This window comes from Triticum urartu, chromosome 6A (genome assembly GCF_056163025.1).
Source record: "Triticum urartu cultivar PI428250 chromosome 6A, HENAU_Tu73, whole genome shotgun sequence".
NCBI classification, from domain to species: domain Eukaryota; kingdom Viridiplantae; phylum Streptophyta; class Magnoliopsida; order Poales; family Poaceae; genus Triticum; species Triticum urartu.
Window position 1 is genome coordinate 31,176,129 of NC_141878.1, and position 22,036 is coordinate 31,198,164.

General features: G+C 41.0%; 2 long non-coding RNA genes across 2 annotated transcripts; both read left to right on the top strand.

The window, feature by feature from the left end:
• Nucleotides 1-12,621: 12,621 nt before the first annotated feature.
• Nucleotides 12,622-13,136, top strand: LOC147963524 (uncharacterized). Its single transcript, XR_015609247.1, has 2 exons — nt 12,622-12,724; nt 12,810-13,136. It is a non-coding gene; the product is annotated as an uncharacterized LOC147963524 (long non-coding RNA).
• A 5,263-nt stretch (nt 13,137-18,399) lies between these two features.
• LOC147963525 (uncharacterized) lies at nt 18,400-18,913 on the top strand. The gene is made up of 2 exons (XR_015609387.1): nt 18,400-18,502; nt 18,588-18,913. It is a non-coding gene; the product is annotated as an uncharacterized LOC147963525 (long non-coding RNA).
• Nucleotides 18,914-22,036: the final 3,123 nt, after the last annotated feature.

A 22,036-nucleotide genomic window follows, 5' to 3' on the forward strand; every position in this document is an offset into this window, starting at 1 on the left:
TTGAGGGAAATACTTACGCTACTTTGCTGCATCATCCCTTCCTCTTCGGGGAAAACCAACGCAGTGCTCCAGAGGTAGCAAGAAGGATTTCTCGCGCCGTTGCCGGGGAGGTCTATGCAAAAGTCAACATACCAAGTACCCATCACATACCCTTATCTCCCGCATTACATTATTTGCCATTTGCCTCTCGTTTTCCTCTCCTCCACTTCACCCTTGCCGTTTTATTCACCCTCTCTCTCTATCCTCTCTCTCTTTCCCGTTTGCCATTTTTGCCCGCTTGTTTTTTTGTTTGCTTGTGTGTTACATTGCTTGCTTGTCACGATGGATCAAGATAATACTAAATTGTATGACTTTACCAATACCAACAACAATGATTTTATTAGCACTCCGATTGCTCCTCTTACCAATGCTGAATCTTGTGAAATTAATACTGCTTTGCTGAATCTTTTCATGGAAGATCCGTTTTCCGTCCTTCCTAGTGAAGATGCCGCTACCCATCTAAATAGCTTCGTTGATTTGTTTGATATGCAAAAGAAGAAAGATGTGGATAATCATATTGTTAAATTGAAGCTATTTCCGTTTTCGCTTAGAGATCATGCTAAAGCTTGGTTTTCGTCTTTGCCTAAAAATAGTATTGATTCATGGAACAAATGCAAAGATACTTTTATCTCTAAGTATTTTCCTCCCGCTAAGATCATCTCTCTTAGAAACGATATTATGAATTTTAAGCAACTTGATCATGAACATATTGCAAAAGCTTGGGAGAGAATGAAACTAATGATACGTAATTGCCCTGCTCATGGTTTAAATTTGTGGATGATTATACAAAAAATTTATGCCAGATTGAATTTTGCTTCTAGAAATCTTTTAGATTCGGCCGCAGGAGGCACTTTTATGGAAATCACTTTAGGAGAAGCTACTAAACTCCTAGATAATATTATGGTTAATTATTCTCAATGGCATACTGAAAGATGTACTAATAAAAAGGTGCATGCGATAGAAGAAATTAATGTTTTGAGTGGAAAGATGGATAAACTTATGAAATTATTTGCTCATAAGAGTGTTTCTTCTGATCCTAATGATATGCCCCTATATACTTTGATTGAGAATAATAATGAATCTATGGATGTGAATTTTGTTGGTAGGAACAATTTTGGTAACAACGCGTATAGAGGAAATTTCAACCCTAGGCCTTATCCTAGTAATCCCTCTAATAATTATGGTAATTCCTACAACAATTCTTATGGATATTATAATAAGATGCCCTTTGATTTTGAATCTAATATTAAAGAATTTATTACTTCGCAAAAGAATTTTAATGCTTTGATTGAAAAATAATTGCTTAAGATTGATGTTGATTCTTTGAAACTTAGATTATTCCACCTAAGCATGATATCAATGAGTCTCTCAAAGGCATGAGAATTTCCATTGATGAGTGCAAATAAAAAACCGCTAGGATGCGTGCTGAGAAAGATGCCTTTATAAGAGCGTGTCCTTCTAGTTGCTATGAAAATAAAGATGAAGATCTAAAAGTTATTGATGTGTCCCCTATTAAATCTTTGTCTTGCAATATGAATCTTGATAATGATGGGACTGAATATGATCCACCTTTACCTAGAGGCGTTCGAAGAATTCAGAATTTTTTGATCTTGATGCTAAAATTGATAAAAGTGGGATTGACGAATTTAAAACCCTAGATGTTGCTAAACCACCTATCTTGGATTTCAAGTAATTTAATTATGAAAATTGCTCTTTGATTGATTGTATTTCCTTGTTACAATCCGTGCTAAATTCTCCTCACGTTATAGTCAAAATAAAGCGTTCACTAAACATATCGTTGATGCCTTGATGCAATCTTATGAAGAAAAACTTGAATTGGAAGTTTCTATCCCTAGAAAATTTTATGATGAGTGGGAACCAACTATTAAAATTAAAATAAAAGATCATGAATGCTATGCTTTATGTGATTTGGTTGCTAGTTCTTCCACGATTCCAAAGACTTTGTGTCATTTGTTAGGTTTCCGTGATTTTGATGATTGCTCCTTAAACTTGCACCTTGCGGATTCCACTATTAAGAAACCTATGGGAAGAATTAATGATGTTCTTACTGTTGCAAATAGGAATTATGTGCCCGTAGATTTTATTTTTCTTGACATAGATTGCAATCCTTCATGTCCTATTATTCTTGGTAGACCTTTCCTTAGAACGATTGGTGCAATTATTGATATGAAGGAAGGAAATATTAGATTCCAATTTCCGTTAAGGAAAGGCATGGAGCACTTTCCTAGAAATTAAATTAAATTACCTTATGAATCTATTATGAGAGCCACTTATGGATTGCCTACCAAAGATGTCAATACCTAGATCTATCCTTGCTTGTTATGCCTAGCTAGGGGCGTTAAATGATAGCGCTTGTTGGGAGGCAACCCAATTTTATTTTCATTCATTTCCTTTTGCTCCTGTTTACTAATAAATAATTTTTCTAGCCTCTTTTTTGTGGTTTTTTTGTGTTTAATTAGTGTTTGTGCCAAGTAGAACCGTTGGGAAGACTTGGGGAAAGTCTTGTTAAACTTGCTGTAAAAAACAGAAACGTTAGCGCTCACGAGAACTGATGTCATTTTTATTTGGAAAGTGGTATTTAGTTAATTCTTTTTGAAGATGATAAATAGATAAATTCTTCACTTCCAGAAATTTATTTTAGAATTTTTGGGGTTCCAGATCTTGCGCTAGCTACAGATTACTACAGACTGTTCGGTTTTTGACAGATTCTGTTTTTCGTATGTTGTTTGCTTATTTTGATGAATCCATGGCTAGTAAAATAGTTTATAAACCATAGAGAAGTTGGAATACAGTAGGTTTAACACCAATATAAATAAATAATGAGTTCATTACAGTACCTTGAAGTGGTCTTTTGTTTTCATTCGCTAACGGAGCTCACGAGATTTTCTACTTTGAGTTTTGGGTTGTGAAGTTTTCAAGTTTTGGGTAAAGATTTGATGGATTATGGAACAAGGAGTGGAAAGAGCCTAAGCTTGGGGATGCCCATGGCACCCCCAAGATAATCTAAGGACACCTAAAAGCCAAAGCTTGGGGATGCCCTGGAAGGCATCCCCTCTTTCGTCTACTTCTATCGGCAACTTTACTTGCAGCTATATTTTTATTCACAACATGATATGTGTTTTGCTTGGAGCGTCTTGTATTATTTGAGTCTTTGCTTTTTGATTTACCACAATCATCCTTGCTTTACACACATTTTGAGAGAGTCATACATGATTTGGAATTTTTTAGAATACTCTATGTGCTTCGCTTATATCTTTTGAGTTATATAGTTTGCTCTAGTACTTCACTTATATCTTTTAGAGCACAGTGATGGATTTGTTTTATAGAAACTATTGATCTCTCATGCTTCACTTAGATTATTTTGAGAGTCTTAAATATCATGGTAATTTGCTTAAAATCCTAATATGCTAGGTATTCAAGATTAGTAAAATTTCCTTATGAGTGTTTTGAATACTAAGAGAAGTTGGATGCTTGATGATTGTTTTGAGATATGGAGGTAATAATATCAAAGTCATGCTAGTTGAGTAGTTGTGAAACTGAGAAATACTTGTGTTGAAGTTTGCAAGTCTCGTAGCATGCACGTATGGTAAACGTTATATAACAAATTTGAAACATGAGGTGTTATTTGATTGTCTTCCTTATGAGTGGCGGTCGGGGACGAGCGATGGTCTTTTCCTACCAATCTACCCCCCTAGGAGCATACGCGTAGTGCCGAGGTTTTTGATGACTTGTAGATTTTTGCAATAATTATATGAGATCTTTATGACTAATGTTGAGTCCATGTATTATACGCACTCTCACCCTTCCATCCTTGCTAGCTTCTTCGGTACCGTGCATTGCCCTTTATCACATTGAGAGTTGGTAAAAACTTCGCCGGTGCATCCAAACCCCGTGATATGATATGCTCTTTCACACATAAACCTCCTTATATCTCCCTCAAAACAGCCACCATACCTACCTATTATGGCATTTCCATAGCCATTCCGAGATATATTGCCATGCAACTTTCCACTATTCTATTCATCATGACACATTCATCATTGTCACATTGCCTAGCATGATTATGTAGTTGACATAGTATTTGTGGCAAAGCCACCGTTCATAATTCTTTCATACATGTCACTCTTGGTCCATTGCATATCCCGGTACACCGCCGGAGGCATTCATATAGAGTCATCTTTTGTTCTAGTATCGAGTTCTAATCATTGAGTTGTAAATAAATAGAAGTGTGATGATCATCATTTTCTAGAGCATTGCCCCAAGTGAGGAATTATAAAAAAAGGAGAGAAAGGCCATATAAAAAATAGAAAGACCAACTAAAAAAATAATGAGAGAAAAATAGAGAAGGGACAATGTTACTATCCTTTGCCACACTTGTGCTTCAAAGTAACACCGTAATCTTCATGATAAAGAGTCTCTTGTTTTGTCACTTTCATATACTAGTGGGAATTCTTCATTATAGAACATGGCTTGTATATTCCAACAATGGAACTCCTCAAGTTCCCTAGGTATTCGTGAGCAAGCAAGTTGGATGCACACCCACTTAGTTTCTTTCGTTGAGCTTTCATACATTTATAGCTCTAGTGCATCCGTTGCATGGCGATCCCTACTCCTTGCATTAACATCAATCGATGGGCATCTCCATAGCTCATTGATTAGCCTCGTTGATGTGAGACTTTCTCCTTTTTTGTCTTCTCCACATAACACGCTCATTATATTCTATTCCACCCATAGTGCTATGTCCATGGCTCGCACTCATATATTGCGTGAAAGTTTATAGGTTTGAGATTACTAATGTATGAAACAATTGCTTGGCTTGTCATCGGGGTTGTGCATGATGAGAGCATTCTTGTGTGACGAAAATAAAACATGACTAAACTATATGATTTTGTAGGGATGAACTTTCTTTGGCCATGTTATTTTGAGAAGACATAATTGCTTAGTTAGTATGCTTGAAGTATTATTATTTTTATGTCAGTATGAACTTTTGTCTTGAATCTTTCGGATCAGAATATTCATGCCACAATTAAGAAGAATTACATCAAAATTATGCCAAGTAGCACTCCGCATCAAAAATTCTGTTTTTATCATTTACCTAGTCGAGGACGAGAAGGAATTAAGCTTGGGGATGCTTGATACGTCTCCAACGTATCTATAATTTTTTGATTGCTCCATGCTATATTATCTACTGTTTTGGACATTATTGGGCTTTATTATCCATTTTTATATTATTTTTGGGACTAACCTATTAACCGGAGGCCCAGCCCAGAATTGTTGTTTTTTGCCTATTTCAGGGTTTCGAAGAAAAGGAATATCAAACGGAGTCCAAACGGAATGAAACCTTCGGGAACGTGATTTTCTCAACGAACAAGACCCAGGAGATTGGACCCTATGTCAAGACACAAAAGAGGAGGCCACGAGGTAGGGGGCGTGCCTACCCCCCCAGGCGCGCCCTCCACCCTCGTGGGCCCCCTATTGCTCCACCGACGTACTCCTTCCTCCTATATATACATACGTACCCCCAAACAATCGGATACGGAGCCAAAACCCTAATTCCACCGCCACAACTTTGTGTATCCACGAGATCCCATCTTGCGGCATGTTCCGGAGCTCCGCAGGAGGGGGCATCGATGACAGAGGGCTTCTACATCAACACCATAGCCCCTCCGATGAAGTGTGAGTAGTTTACCTCAGACCTACAGGTCCATAGTTAGTAGCTAGATGGCTTATTCTCTCTTTTTGGATCTCAATACAATGTTCTCCCCCTCTCTTGTGGAGATCTATTCAATGTAATCTTCTTTTTGCGGTGTGTTTGTTGAGACCGATGAATTGTGGGTTTATGATCAAGTCTACCTATGAACAATATTTGAATATTCTTTGAATTCTTTTATGTATGATTAGTTATCTTTGCAAGTCTCTTCGAATTATCAGTTTGGTTTGGCCTACTAGATTGATCTTTCTTGCAATGGGAGAAGTGCTTAGCTTTGGGTTCAATATTGCGGTGTCCTTTCCAAGTGACAGTAGGGGCAGCAAGGCACATATTGTATTGTTGCCATCGAGGATAATAAGATGGTGTTTTCATCATATTGCATGAGTTTATCCCTCTACATCATGTCATCTTGCTTAAGGAGTTACTCTGTTTTCATTAACTTAATACTCTAGATGCATGCGAGATAGCGGTTGATGAGTGGCTTAATAGTAGTAGATTCAGGCAGGAGTCGGTCTACTTCTCTCGGACGTGATGCCTATATACATGATCATACCTAGATATTCTCATAACTAGGGGTGGGCGTTCGGTATAAACTAAAAGTTCGGTTTCTACCGTTCGATGTTTTTTGAAATTCGGTTAGGAAACTTATAAACCAAATATGGTTGCTTAAAACAGCTAACCGAAATTTCGGTTAAGCAACCAATTCGGTTCGATCTTCGGTTTATACCATAATGACCACATCAACTTAATTGCGATCAAACTCTAGGAGCAGCAACCTACTATATAGCCCAAAATCCCACCCTCAACTCGTCAGTTGGGCGAGGTGGGACTAATGTAACGAGACGTCCCCCCGCTGGCTGTTGCATGCTCGTATGCATAGGAACAGACTTCACAAAAAAGCTCACGTGGAGCTGGCCCTTCCATAATTTTGCATGTGTTGGATTAGGGCCCACGTCCTATCACATGCGCAGGCTACAGCGCGCTAGTTTCTTGGTGCTAGCGACACGGGCGCTAGTTTCTGGCTGACTTTGCACTGCTTTATATGCTAGCTCACGTCTATTCGGTTTTTCTTCGGTTAACAGGGATTAAAACCGAACTGAACAAATAGTGTTCGGTAAGTGAACATCAAAACCGAATTTTTCTGTGGCAGTACAAAAAACCGAAAATTTGGTTTATTCGGTTTCGGCATCGGTTCGGTCTTCGGTTCGTCGGTTTTTATGCCAAACCCTACTCATAACTATGCTCAATTCTATCAATTGCTCAATAGTAATTTGTTCACCCACCGTAGAATACTTATGCTCTCGAGAGAAGCCACTAGTGAAACCTATGGCCTCCGGGTCTATCTTCATCATATTAATCTACCAATACTTAGTTATTTTCTTTTTCTTTTACTTTGCATTTTTATTATAAAAATACCAAAAATATTATCTTATCATATCTGTCAGATCTCACTCTCGTAAGTGGCTGTGTAGGGATTGACAACCCCTTAACGCGTTGGTTGCGAGGATTTATTTGTTTTGTGCAGGTACGAGGGACTCGCGCGTAGCCTCCTACTAGATTGATACCTTGGTTCTCTCAAAAACTGAGGGAAATATTTACGCTACTTTGCTGCACCATCCCTTCCTCTTCGGGGAAAACCAACGCAGTGCTCAAGAGGTAGCAACGAAATCCCATCTTGGGGCGTTTTCCGGAGCTCCGCTAGAGGGGGTATCAATCACGGAGGGCTTCTACATCAACACCATAGCCTCTCCGATGAAGTGTAAGTAGTTTACTTCAGACCTACGGGTCCATAGTTATTAGCTAGATGGCTTCTTCTCTCTTTTTGGATCTCAATACAAAGTTCTCCCCCTCTCTTGTGGAGATCTATTCGATGTAATCTTCCTTTGCGGTGTGTATGTTGAGACCGATGAATTGTGGGTTTATGATCAAGTTTATCTATGAACAATATTTGAATCTTCTCTAAATTCTTTTATGTATGATTGGTTATCTTTGCAAGTCTCTTCAAATTATCAGTTTGGTTTGGCCTACTAGATTGATCTTTCTTGCAATGGGAGAAGTGCTTAGCTTTGGGTTTAATCTTGCGGTGCCCTTTCTCAGTGACAGTAGTGGCAGCAAGGCAAGTATTGTATTTTTGCCATCGAGGATAAGAAGATGGGGTTTATATCATATTGCATGAGTTTATCCCTCTACATCATGTCATCTTGCTTACAGCGTTACTCTGTTCTCTTGAACTTAATACTCTAGATGCATGCTAGATAGCGGTCGATGTGTGGAATAATATTAGTAGATGCAGGCATGAGTCGGTCTACTTGTCTCAGACGTGATGCCTATATACATGATCATCCCTAGATATTCTCATAACTATGCTCAATTCTATCAATTGCTCAACAGTAATTTGTTCACCCACCGTAATACTTATGCTCTCGAGAGAAGCCTCTAGTGAAACCTATGGCCCCCGGGTCTATTTTCCATCATATTAATCTTCCAATACTTAGTTATTTCCTTTGTCATTTATTTTACTTGCATCTTTATTTCTCTTTATCATGAAAATACCAAAAATATTATCTTATCATATCTATCAGATCTCACTCTCGTAGGTGACCATGAAGGGATTGACAACCCCTTTATCGCATTGGTTGCGAGGAGTTTATTTGTTTGTGTAGGTGCGAGGGACTCGTGCGTGGCCTCCTACTGGATTGATACCTTGGTTCTCAAAAACTGAGGGAAATACTTACGCTGCTATGCTGCATCACCCTTTCCTCTTCAAGGGAAAACTAACGCAGTGCTCAAGAGGTAGCAGCCCCCTCAATGCAACCGGAAGCAGTTGCATGCGTCATAATCACATGGAAGTCATGAGACTTTAGGTTCTGAAACTTTTTCTCGGTCATATTTATTATTCCCTTTATGTTCGACGAGAAGCCAGACGGGACCTTCATACTGAGCAGGCATTCAAAGAAGATTTCCTTCTCTTCTTTGGTAGGAGCGTAGCTGGCAGGACCTTCATACTGCTTTGGAGGCATGCCGTCTTTTTCGTGCAAACGTTGCAGGTCCTCCCATGCCTCCGGTGTATCTTTTGTCTTCCCATACATGCCCAAGAATCCTAGTAGCTTCACACAAAGGTTCTTCGTCACGTGCATCACGTCGATTGAAGAGCTGACCTCCAGGTCTTTCCAGTAGGGTAGGTCCCAAAACATAGATTTCTTCTTCCACATGGGTGCGCGTCCCTCAGCTTCATTTGGAACAGATAGTCCGTCGGGACCCTTTCCAAAGATTACGTGTAAATCATTGACCATAGCAAGTACGTGATCACCGATACGCATGGTGGGCTTCTTCCGGTGATCTGCCTCGCCTTTGAAACAATTGCCTTTCTTTTGACATTGATGGTTGGTCGGTAGAAATCGATGATGCCCAGGTACACATTCTTCCTGCATTTGTCTAGGTATATACTTTCGGTGTCAGCTAAATAATGCGTGCATGCATGGTATCCCTTGTTTGTCTGTCCTAAAAGGTTACTGAGAGCAGGCCAATCATTGATGGTTACAAACAGCAACACATGCAGGTTAAATTCCTCCTATTTGTGCTCATCACACACGCGTACACCATTTCCATTCCACAGCTGTAAAAGTTCTTCAACTAATGGCCTTAGGTACACATCAATGTCGTTGCCGGGTTGCTTAGGGCCTTGGATGAGCACTGGCATCATAATGAACTTCCGCCTCATGCACATCCAAGGAGGAAGGTTATACATACATAGAGTCATGGGCCAGGTGTTGTGATTGCGTTTATGCTCCCTTAAAGGATTAATGCCATCTGCACTTAAACCAAACCATACATTCCTTGGGTTACCTGCAAACTCAGCCCAGTACTTTCTCTCGATTTTTCTCCACTGTGACCCGTCACGGGGGCTCTCAACTTCATGTCTTTCTTACGGTCCTCTCTGTGCCATTGCATCAACTTGGCATGCTCTTTGTTTCTGAACAGACATTTCAACCATGGTATTATAGGAGCATACCACATCACCTTCACAGGAACTCTCTTCCTGGGGGCCTCACAGTCAATATCACCAGGGTCGTCTTGTCTGATCTTATACCACAATGCACCGCATACCGGGCATGTGTTCAAATCCTCATACGCACCAGAGTAGAGGATGTAGTCATTAGGGCATGCATCTATCTTCTGCACCTCCAATCCTAGAGGGCATATGACCTTCTTTGTTGCGTATGTATTGTCGGGCAATTCGTTATCCTTTGAAAGCTTCTTCTTCAATATTTTCAGTAGCTTCTCAAATCCTTTGCCAGGCACATCATTCTCTGCCTTTCACTGCAGCAATTCCAGTACGGTACCAAGCTTTGTGTTACCATCTTCGCAATTGGGGTACAACCATTTTTTTCGATCCTCTAACAAGCGATCAAACTTCAGCTTCTCCTTTTGACTTTCGCACTGTCTCCTTGCATCAACAATGACCCGGCGGAGATCATCATCGGGCACATCGTCTGGTTCCTCTTGATCTCCAGCTTCCCCCGTTGGAGCATCACCGTATTCAGGGGGCACATAGTCGTCATCATCCTCTTCTTCTTCGTTGTCTTCCATCATAACCCCTATTTCTCCGTGCTTGGTCCAAACATTATAGTGTGGCATGAAACCCTTATAAAGCAGGTGGGTGTGAAGGATTTTCCCGTCAGAGTAAGACATCGTATTCCCACATATAGGGCATTGACAACACATAAAACCATTCTTCTTGTTTGCCTCAGCCACTTCGAGAAAATTATGCACGCCCTTAATGTACTCGGAGGTGTGTCTGTCACCGTACATCCATTGCCGGATCATCTGCCTGCATTATATATAATTAAGTATGTCAAGAACCATTACAAAAAATCATGAATAGATAAGTGACCAAATTAATAGAAGTTCATACTTAGTTCTGATTGAACAACATATTGCTCTCCAGAGCATCTAATTAAACCTTACATTGAAACTATGTAAAACATTTCAATGCAACAACAAATGCGATCATAATCACAACCAAGGTAAAAATTGATCTAACGACATAATGATACCAAGCCTTGGTATGAATGGCATATTTTCTAATCTTTCTAATCTTCAAACACATTGCATCCATCTTGATCTTGTGATCATCGACGACACCCGCAACATGCAACTCCAATATCATCTTCTCCTCCTCAATTTTATAATTTTTTCCTTCAAGTAATTGTTTTCTTCTTCAACTAAATTTAACCTTTTGACAATAGGGTCGGTTGGAATTTCTGGTTCACATACCTCCTAGATAAATAAAATCTATGTCACGTTGGTCGGCATAATTGTCATAAACAATAAATAAACCAAATAGTTATAAAAGATAGTATATACCACATCCAAATCATAGACAGGGCGAGGGCCGACGGGGGCGGATACCAAAACCATCGCACTATATAATAACAACCAAGAATAAAAGCAAGAAAATTAGACAAGTATCTATCTAATCATACAAGTAAGATTTTTTTTCTTTTAGAAAGAAGATAAGAACAAGAGGCTCACCATGGTGGTGCCGGCGACGAGATCGACACGGGCGATCAACGGCGGTGAAGACTGGGACGAGACTTGACGGACCACTAAACCTAGACCAATCTCGAGGAAAATGAAGCTTGGAGGTCGAGCTTCGAGAGGAGAAAGCTTAACTAGTGTGGCTCGGGAATTTCATCAAACACCTCATGTGCATAGGAGGTGAGCTAGAGCACCACAAAGCTCTCCCCTCGCCGGCCAGAAAAACAGAGCAGTGGAGTGCTCTGCTCGCGGGCGAGGGGTATATACAGCCAACTCATTGGTCCAGTTTCGTGGCTGGAACCGGGACTAAAGGCCACCCTTTGCTCCCGGTTCCAGACATGAACCGAGACCAATGGATGTGGGCCAAGAGCGAGGACCATTGGTCCCGGCTCGTGCCTGGAATCGGGACAAAAGGGTCCAGACGAACCGGGACCAATGCCCCATGAGGCCCGGCCAGCCCCCTGGGCTCACGAACCCGGACGTATGCCCCAATTGGTCCTCATTCGTGACTGAACCGGGACTAATGGGCTGGCTAGGCCTGAACCAAACACCTGTTTTATACTAGTCCCCTTCTGTCCCGGTTCGTAAGCAAACCGGGACTACAGGTTTTGCATTTTAGTCCCGACCTTTTTGTCCCGGTTCCCGAATCGGGACTAAAGGCCCTCTGGAACTGGGAGTAATGCCCTGTTTCTACTAGTGCAATGTCAAGGAACACGGCTAAGTGTGTAAAAATTGACAAAAGTTTTGTTAAATTCGGCCCTCAGGTCCAAATTAATTCACGTAGATTCACTAAATCTAGACCGATTTAGGCAATATTTTGTTTAAATCTGCGTTAATTAATTTGGAAAGAGAGGTGGTCAATTGTTTTAAATGTCCCCAATGCCAAGATAGGAAGTCAATATTGAAATTTATTAATTATTAGACTAGAAAACATATCTACCACCATTATTGCTCTCGATTGCGTATGCATACATGGATTACGATCACAGCGGATATCAATCTTATGGACGACTATAGTACGAGATATTAAGCTGCTGAATTAATGGGCGATCCTTTCATATGTAGGAATTTGGTGTCAGGTATATATTTCCTAACAGATATCAAATATACTAATTCCTATTGTAAATAAGTACTTCTCCATTCCAAACTAATTGACGCAGATTTGTTTAGATACATATATATCTGCACAGTAAAACGCGTCTAAATACATGCGTATCTAGATAAATGTGTGTCAATTAACAATGGAGGGGATATTAACGATAGAAGGTTCATCCCAAGCACTATAAATAGATAAGGCTGTAGACCTTTTGGCTTACCACACCTCAGATTATTCAATTCAAGCTTTCACAATGGCCTGCAAGATAGCACTAGTAGTCTTGTCTCTATCTGTGTTAGCATTCTTCCTCTGCCTTGGTAAGTAAATAATCCTGGTTTTGCAGTTTTATGGAAAGTTGTACTCTATATAATTCTAATGGGACGGTTTTGGGATTTACATCAGGTACTGCCGAAGCTGACCCACGATGCCTGTACAAGGTTAATCCTTACTATCATGGTAGCTGCGAGAACCCTTATGACGAGAATTGTCGAATTGCTTGTATTAGATTTGAGCCACCAAAGTACAGGGGTGGTATGTGTCCTATTGGACAATGCTTCTGCTATACATGTTAATGATCATCGGACTATTCCATCGCTAGGGGAGCCATAAAGATACATCACCACCATGGAAAGATTAGAGCTCCTAGGAAGATTGCTTTTTTTGTTGTATCAGAATAAATTGGCAATGTATGTGACTGTGCTTTAGCAAGTATCTGTTTCCGATGAGTTACGACGAAGAGTTTCCACTCGACTTAATTTTTTCTCCTAGTATCTCCGAGCACCAAGATGCAAATAATACATGTGCAGCAACCGGCTTTTGTCTTGTAGGGTTGTAGATTTGTTTCAATTATATATGTGTTCTAATATCTCTCAATCTCGTCATAATATGACTATTAAGGGCAGTAAAACCGAACCCTTTCCACGCTCTCTCATGCCCCCACCATTTTTGGCCGTTGGATCACGCATCTCGGATGTGGTTGGCCATCAAAGATTTTTTTTTTCTGGTGTGGGCTGATACTGAGCCGGATGTCCTGGGGAAGCTATTCCAGAGGCCGAATCCAAGGCATCTCACTCATTGACATCGTTAATGTCAGATGCCAAACGAACGTTCTTGATTCTCTCATTTGCGTCCTCAACCCATATCTCTCCCGACCTAGGCTAGGACAACCGCGCAGCGTTGCTGGCCGTCGCCGCAGCGAGACGCAGGAGAATGCCCGTCGGATCGTCACCCCACATAAACAACCAGATCGACCTGTCGTTGCTGTATCGAGGCGGCTGCCCGACCGCTCACCGTTGCTACGGTACCACGGAGTTGTGGAGTCATTAAGGGCAGTAAAACCGAACCCTTTCCACGCTCTCTCATGCCCCCACCATTTTTGGCCGTTGGATCACGCATCTCGGATGTGGTTGGCCATCAAATATTTTTTTTCTGGTGTGGGCTGATACTGAGCCGAATGTCCTGGGGAAGCTATTCCAGAGGCCGAATCCAAGGCATCTCACTCATTGACATCGTTAATGTCAGATGCCAAACGAACGTTCTTGATTCTCTCATTTGCGTCCTCAACCCATATCATATTGAATAGGAGGCTGCAAAATTGGTGGGCGGTCAGCGACCTCAGGAAGAAGCGGCCCTCCACACGGGACAGTACAACGAAGAGGAGGCGAACGTGCACGTGGCGAAAATCTGGCCAGCATTGTTAGGATAGCAAGAGTGGTCCATTTGTATTATTCTCAGCCCAATTTGCAACAAGATGCCCAGCTCGACCTGAGGATTAGCAGCCCTGTAACAGTGGGCCAGCCTGATTAACGTGAATTGAGGATAGGAAATCGGTACGGGAGATGTTTCGGTCGATCGAAGATGATCTTGAGCGTTGAAGAGGTAGATCAGATGGTAAAAAGTGCCAAATCTCAATGAAAGGGTGTAGGTGGTTGAGGTATACTGTCTCCAAAGACCTATATGAGAACTAGCATCCAAATGGCAGTAACATGGACATACTTGGAGGAACTGGGATAAGTGTGTAAAAATTGACACATGTTTTGTTCAAGTCCAAATTAATTCATGCAATTCACTAGATCTACACACATTTAGGCAATATTTGGTCTAAGCCTGTGTCAATTAATTCGGAATGGTAGGGAATATTTTATGGTCAATTATTTTTAATGTCCCCAATGCCAAGATAGTACAGTAAGTCAATATTGGCATTTTTTAATTATTAAACTAGAAGGTACCCCGTGTGTTGCGGCGGGAAATGTGAGCAAAAAAATGCAAGGAAAAAATAACAACTATATTTTATACATGTGATAGCAAATAAAAATGTACTGAAGCGGAAGCATCATCTATGAATTATCAGTGCATCAGACTGTTTTTCGATAATAAATTTCCAACTCATCTAAAAGAACTATGACTAATAGTAGCGAACCTTTCATGCTCATACTTCAGGTTAGGCTAAAAAGTTTAAATTTTAAAGTGTACGCAAAAGTTTGTACACTGTAGAACATATTCACAATTTCTTGCATCACATAATAATAAATTGAGTGTGTTACAACTGTTTATAAACATGTATTAGTAGATTCTGGCCGTCACAAAATGTTACTCCCCATGTACTGTTAGCAGCTTCCAAACTTGAATGACATACATGAAACCGTCAAATGGCAAAAATTAATTGGTATATCAAGTTTATTCTCACTCTCCAATTCAGTATAACCGCTGCCTGAAAAAAAACCAGATGGATGTCATATAAAACTGAGAAGTAAAATGCTATCACCAAATGTTTGGGGGAAATGGGATCGACACTCAAAACTATTGAGTATGTATTTTGTGTTGCATATGTATTGGAGTTGTGGCCCACCTTTTAGTCTTATATAGTTGAGGTAGAGGCGTTCCTGTAATTATATATACGTGCATCAACACCCAATCAATACATCATCATTATAGTTGAGGATTAATGCCATCTGCACTTAAACCAAACCATACGTTCCTTGGGTTACCTGCAAACTCAGCCCAGTACTTTCTCTCGATTTTTCTTCACTGCGACCCGTCAGCGGGGGCTCTCAACTTCATGTCTTTCTTACGGTCCTCTCTGTGCCATTGCAGCAACTTGGCATGCTCTTTGTTTCTGAACAGACGTTTCAACCGTGGTATTATAGGAGCATACCACATCACCTTCACAGGAACTTTCTTCCTGGGGGCCTCGCAGTCAATATCACCAGGGTCGTCTTGTCTGATCTTATACCACAATGCACCGCATACCGGGCATGTGTTCAAATCCTCATACGCACCAGAGTAGAGGATGTAGTCATTAGGGCATGCATGTATCTTCTGCACCTCCAATCCTAGAGGGCATATGACCTTCTTTGTTGCATATGTATTGTCGGGCAATTCGTTATCCTTTGAAAGCTTCTTCTTCAATATTTTCAGCAGCTTCTCAAATCCTTTGTCAGGCACATCATTCTCTGCCTTTCACTGCAGCAATTCCAGTACGGTACCAAGCTTTGTGTTACCAACTTCGCAATTGGGGTACAACCATTTTTTGTGATCCTCTAACATGCGATCAAACTTCAGCTTCTCCTTTTGACTTTCGCACTGTCTCCTTGCATCAACAATGACCCGGCGGAGATCCTCATCGGGCACATCGTCTGGTTCCTCTTGATCTCCAGCTTCCCCCGTTGGAGCATCACCGTATTCAGGGGGCACATAGTCGTCATCATCCTCTTTTTCTTCGTTGTCTTCCATCATAACCCTATTTCTCCGTGTTTGGTCCAAACATTATAGTGTGGCATGAAACCCTTATAAAGCAGGTGGGTGTGAAGGATTTTCCCGTCAGAGTAAGACATCGTATTCCCACATATAGGGCACGGACAACACATAAAACCATTCTTCTTGTTTGCCTCAGCCACTTCAAGAAAATTATGCACGCCCTTAATGTACTCGGAGGTGTGTCTATCACCGTACATCCATTGCCGGATCATCTGCCTGCATTATATATAATTAAGTATGTCAAGAACCATTACAAAAAATCATGAATAGATAAGTGACCAAATTAATAGAAGTTCATACTTAGTTCTGATTGAACAACATATTGCTCTCCAGAGCATCTAATTAAACCTTACATTAAAACTATGTAAAACATTTCAATGCAACAACAAATGCGATCATAATCACAACCAAGGTAAAAATTGATCCAACGGCATAATGATACCAAGCCTCGGTATGAATGGCATATTTTCTAATCTTTCTAATCTTCAAACACATTGCATCCATCTTGATCCTGTGATCATCGACGACACCCGCAACATGCAACTCCAATATCATCTTCTCCTCCTCAATTTTATAATTTTTTCCTTCAAGTAATTGTTTTCTTCTTCAACTAAATTTAACCTTTTGACAATAGGGTCGGTTGGAATTTCTGGTTCACATACCTCCTAGATAAATAAAATCTATGTCACGTTGGTCGGCATAATTGCCATAAACAATAAATAAACCAAATAGTTATAAAAGATAATATATACCACATCCAAATCATAGACAGGACGAGGGCCGACGGGGGCGGATACCAAAACCATCGCACTATATAATAACAAGCAAGAATAAAAGCAAGAAAATTAGACAAGTATCTATCTAATCATACAAGTAAGATTTTTTTTCTTTTAGAAAGAAGATAAGAACAAGAGGCTCACCACGGTGGTGCCGGCGACGAGATCGACACGGGCGATCAACGGCGGTGAAGACTGGGACGAGACTTGACGGACCACTAAACCTAGACAAATCTCAAGGAAAATGGAGCTTGGAGGTCGAGCTTCGAGAGGAGAAAGCTTAACTAGTGTGGCTCGGGCATTTCATCAAACACCTCATGTGCATAGGAGGTGAGTTAGAGCACCACAAAGCTCTCCCCTCGCCGGCCAGAAAAACAGAGCAGTGGAGTGCTCTGCTCGCGGGCGAGGGGTATATACAGCCAACTCATTGGTCGAGTTTCGTGGCTGGAACCGGGACTAAAGGCCACCCTTTGGTCCCGGTTCCAGCCATGAACCGAGACCAATGGATGTGGGCCAAGAGCGAGGACCATTGGTCCCGGCTCGTGCCTGGAATCGGGACAAAAGGGTCCAGACGAACCGGGACCAATGCCCCATGAGGCCCGGCCAGCCCCCTGGGCTCACGAACCGGGACGTATGCCCCAATTGGTCCTCGTTCGTGACTGGACCGGGACTAATGGGCTGGCTAGGCCTGAACCAAAGACCTGTTTTCTACTAGTCCCCTTCTGTCCCGGTTCGTAAGCAAACCGGGACTAAAGGTTTTGCATTTTAGTCCCGACCTTTTTGTCCCGGTTCCCGAATCGGGACTAAAGGCCCTCTGGAACTGGGAGTAATGCCCTGTTTCTACTAGTGCAATGTCAAGGAACACGGCTAAGTGTGTAAAAATTGACAAAAGTTTTGTTAAATTCAGCCCTCAGGTCCAAATTAATTCACGTAGATTCACTAAATCTAGACCGATTTAGGCAATATTTTGTTTAAATCTGCGTCAATTAATTTGGAAAGAGAGGTGGTCAATTGTTTTAAATGTCCCCAATGCCAAGATAGGAAGTCAATATTGAAATTTATTAATTATTAGACTAGAAAACATATCTACCACCATTATTGCTCTCGATTGCGTATGCATACATGGATTACGATCACAGCGGATATCAATCTTATCGACGACTATAGTACGAGATATTAAGCTGCTGAATTAATGGGCGATCCTTTCATATGTAGGAATTTGGTGTCAGGTATATATTTCCTAACAGATATCAAATATACTAATTCCTATTGTAAATAAGTACTTCTCCATTCCAAACTAATTGACGCAGATTTGTTTAGATACATATATATCTGCACAGTAAAACGCGTCTAAATACATGCGTATCTAGATAAATGTGTGTCAATTAACAATGGAGGGGATATTAACGATAGAAGGTTCATCCCAAGCACTATAAATAGATAAGGCTGTAGACCTTTTGGCTTACCACACCTCAGATTATTCAATTCAAGCTTTCACAATGGCCTGCAAGATAGCACTAGTAGTCTTGTCTCTATCTGTGTTAGCATTCTTCCTCTGCCTTGGTAAGTAAATAATCCTGGTTTTGCGGTTTTATGGAAAGTTGTACTCTATATAATTCTAATGGGACGGTTTTGGGATTTACATCAGGTACTGCCGAAGCTGACCCACGATGCCTGTACAAGGTTAATCCTTACTATCATGGTAGCTGCGAGAGCCCTTATGACGAGAATTGTCGAATTGCTTGTATTAGATTTGAGCCACCAAAGTACAGGGGTGGTATGTGTTCTATTGGACAATGCTTCTGCTATACATGTTAATGATCATCGGACTATTCCATCGCTAGGGGAGCCATAAAGATACATCACCACCATGGAAAGATTAGAGCTCCTAGGAAGATTGCTTTTTTGTTGTATCAGAATAAATTGGCAATGTATGTGAATGTGCTTTAGCAAGTATTTGTTTCCGATGAGTTACGACGAAGAGTTTCCAATCGACTTAATTTTTTCTCCTAGTATCTCCGAGCACCAAGATGCAAATAATACATGTGCAGCAACCGGCTTTTGTCTTGTAGGGTTGTAGATTTGTTTCAATTATATATGTGTTCTAATATCTCTCAATCTCGTCATAATATGACTATTAAGGGCAGTAAAACCGAACCCTTTCCATGCTCTCTCATGCCCCCACCATTTTTGGCCGTTGGATCACGCATCTCGGATGTGGTTGGCCATCAAAGATTTTTTTTCTGGTGTGGGCTGATACTGAGCCGGATGTCCTGCGAAAGCTATTCCAGAGGCCGAATCCAAGGCATCTCACTCATTGACATCGTTAATGTCAGATGCCAAACGAACGTTCTTGATTCTCTCATTTGCGTCCTCAACCCATATCATATTGAATAGGAGGCTGCAAAATTGGTGGGCGGTCAGCGACCTCAGGAAGAAGCGGCCCTCCACATGGGACAGTACAACGAAGAGGAGGCGAACGTGCACGTGGCGAAAATCTGGCCAGCATTGTTAGGATAGCAAGAGTGGTCCATTTGTATTATTCTCAGCCCAATTTGCAACAAGACGCCCAGCTCGACCTGAGGATTAGCAGCCCTGTAACAGTGGGCCAGCCTGATTAACGCGAATTGAGGACGGGAAATCGGTACGGGAGATGTTTCGGTCAATCGAAGATGATCTTGAGCGTTGAAGAGGTAGATCAGATGGTAAAAAGTGCCAAATCTCAATGAAAGGGTGTAGGTGGTTGAGGTATACTGTCTCCAAAGACCTATATGAGAACTAGCATCCAAATGGCAGTAACATGGACATACTTGGAGGAACTGGGATAAGTGTGTAAAAATTGACACATGTTTTGTTCAAGTCCAAATTAATTCATGCAATTCACTAGATCTACACACATTTAGGCAATATTTGGTCTAAACCTGTGTCAATTAATTCGGAATGGTAGGGAATATTTTATGGTCAATTGTTTTTAATGTCCCCAATGCCAAGATAGTACAGTAAGTCAATATTGGCATTTTTTAATTATTAAACTAGAAGGTACCCCGTGTGTTGCGGCGGGAAATGTGAGCAAGAAAATGCAAGGAAAAAATAACAACTATATTTTATACATGTGATAGCAAATAAAAATGTACTAAAGCGGAAGCATCATCTATGAATTATCAGTGCATCAGACTGTTTTTCGATAATAAATTTCCAACTCATCTAAAAGAACTATGACTAATAGTAGCGAAGCAGCGGGTCCTCAAACTTCATGAGCGTCGGATGACGAAGCTGAAGCAGCGGGTCCAGCACACCGCCCTCGCCGCCGGCACCACCCGCGGCGGCGTCGCTTCTCCGGCCTGATGACCCACAAGAATAGGGGATCTATCATAGTCCTTTCGATAAGTAAGACTGTCGAACCCAACGAGGAGCAGAAGGAAATGACAATCAGTTTTCAGTAAGGTATTCTCTGCAAACACTGATATTATCGGTAATAGATAGTTTTGTGATAAGGTAATTCGTAATGGGTAACAAGTAGCAAAAGTAAACAAGGTATAGCAAGGTGGCCCAGTCCTTTTTGTAGCAAAGGACAAGCCCGGACAAACTCTTATATAAAGGAAAGCACTCCCGAGGACACATGAGAATTATCGTCAAGCTAGTTTCATCATGCTCATATGATTCACATTCGTTAATTTGAAAATTTGATACGTGGGTGGACCGGTGCTTGGGTACTACCCTTCCTTGGACAAGCATCCCACTTATGATTAACCCCCTCGCAAGCATCCGCAACTACGAAAGAAGAATTAAGGTAAACCTAACCATAGCATGAAACATATGGATCCAAATCAGCCCCTTACGAAGCAAAACATAAACTAGGGTTTAAGTTTCTGTCACTCTAGCAACCCATCATCTACTTATTACTTCCCAATGCCTTCCCCTAGACCCAAACAATTGTGAAGTATCATGTAGTTGACGTTCACATAACACCACTAGAGGAAAGACAACATACATCTCATCAAAATATCGAACGAATACCAAATTCACATGACTACTTATAACAAGACTTCTCCCATGTCCTCAGGATCAAACGTAACTACTCACAAATCATATTCATTTTCATAATCAAAGGGGTCTTAATGTACGTAAAGGATTTGAACATATAATCCTCCACCGAATAAACCAACTAGCATCAACTATAAGGAGTAATCAACACTACTAGCAACCCACAAGTAACAATCTGAGGTTTTGAGACAAAGATCGGATACAAGAGATGAACTAGGGTTTGAGAGGAGATGGTGCTGGTGAACACATTGACGAAGATTGACCCCCTCCCGATGAGAGGATCGATGGTGACGATTTCCCCCTCCGGAAGGGATGTTTCCCCGGCAGAACAGCTCCGCCGGAGCCCTAGATTGGTTCCGTCAAGGTTCTGCCTCGAGACGGCGGCGCTTCGTCCCGAAAGCTTCCTTCTGATTTTTTCCATGGCAAAAGACACCTTATACCAGAAGATGGGCATCGGGGGGCTTCCAAGTGGCCCACGAGGCAGGGGGCGCGCCCTCCACCCTCGTGGACAGTGGGTAGCCCACCTCTAGTGCTTCCTTCGCCCAATATTTTTTATATATTTTGAAACTCACTTTTGTGGAGTTTCAGGACTTTTGGAGTTGTGTAGAATAGGTATCTAATATTTGCTCCTTTTCCAGCCCAGAATTCTAGCTGCCGACATTCTCCCTCTTCATGTAAACCTTGTAAAATAAGAGAAAATGCATAAGTATTGTGACATAATATGTAATAACAGCCCATAATGCAATAAATATCGACATAAAAACATGATGCAAAATGGACGTATCAACTCCCCCAAGCTTAGACCTCGCTTGTCCTCAAGCGGAAGCCGATATCGAAAAATATGTTCACATGTTTAGAGATAAAGGTGTCGATAAAATAAAATACGAACATGAAAGCATCATGATAATTCTTAGAATAGCAATATGTATATATATATATATATATATATATATATATATATATATATATATATATATATATATATGACTCCTCTTTTGTACTTCTGGAAGTATGTACTCCCATTCTCAATATACCTCGTATACGCATTATTTA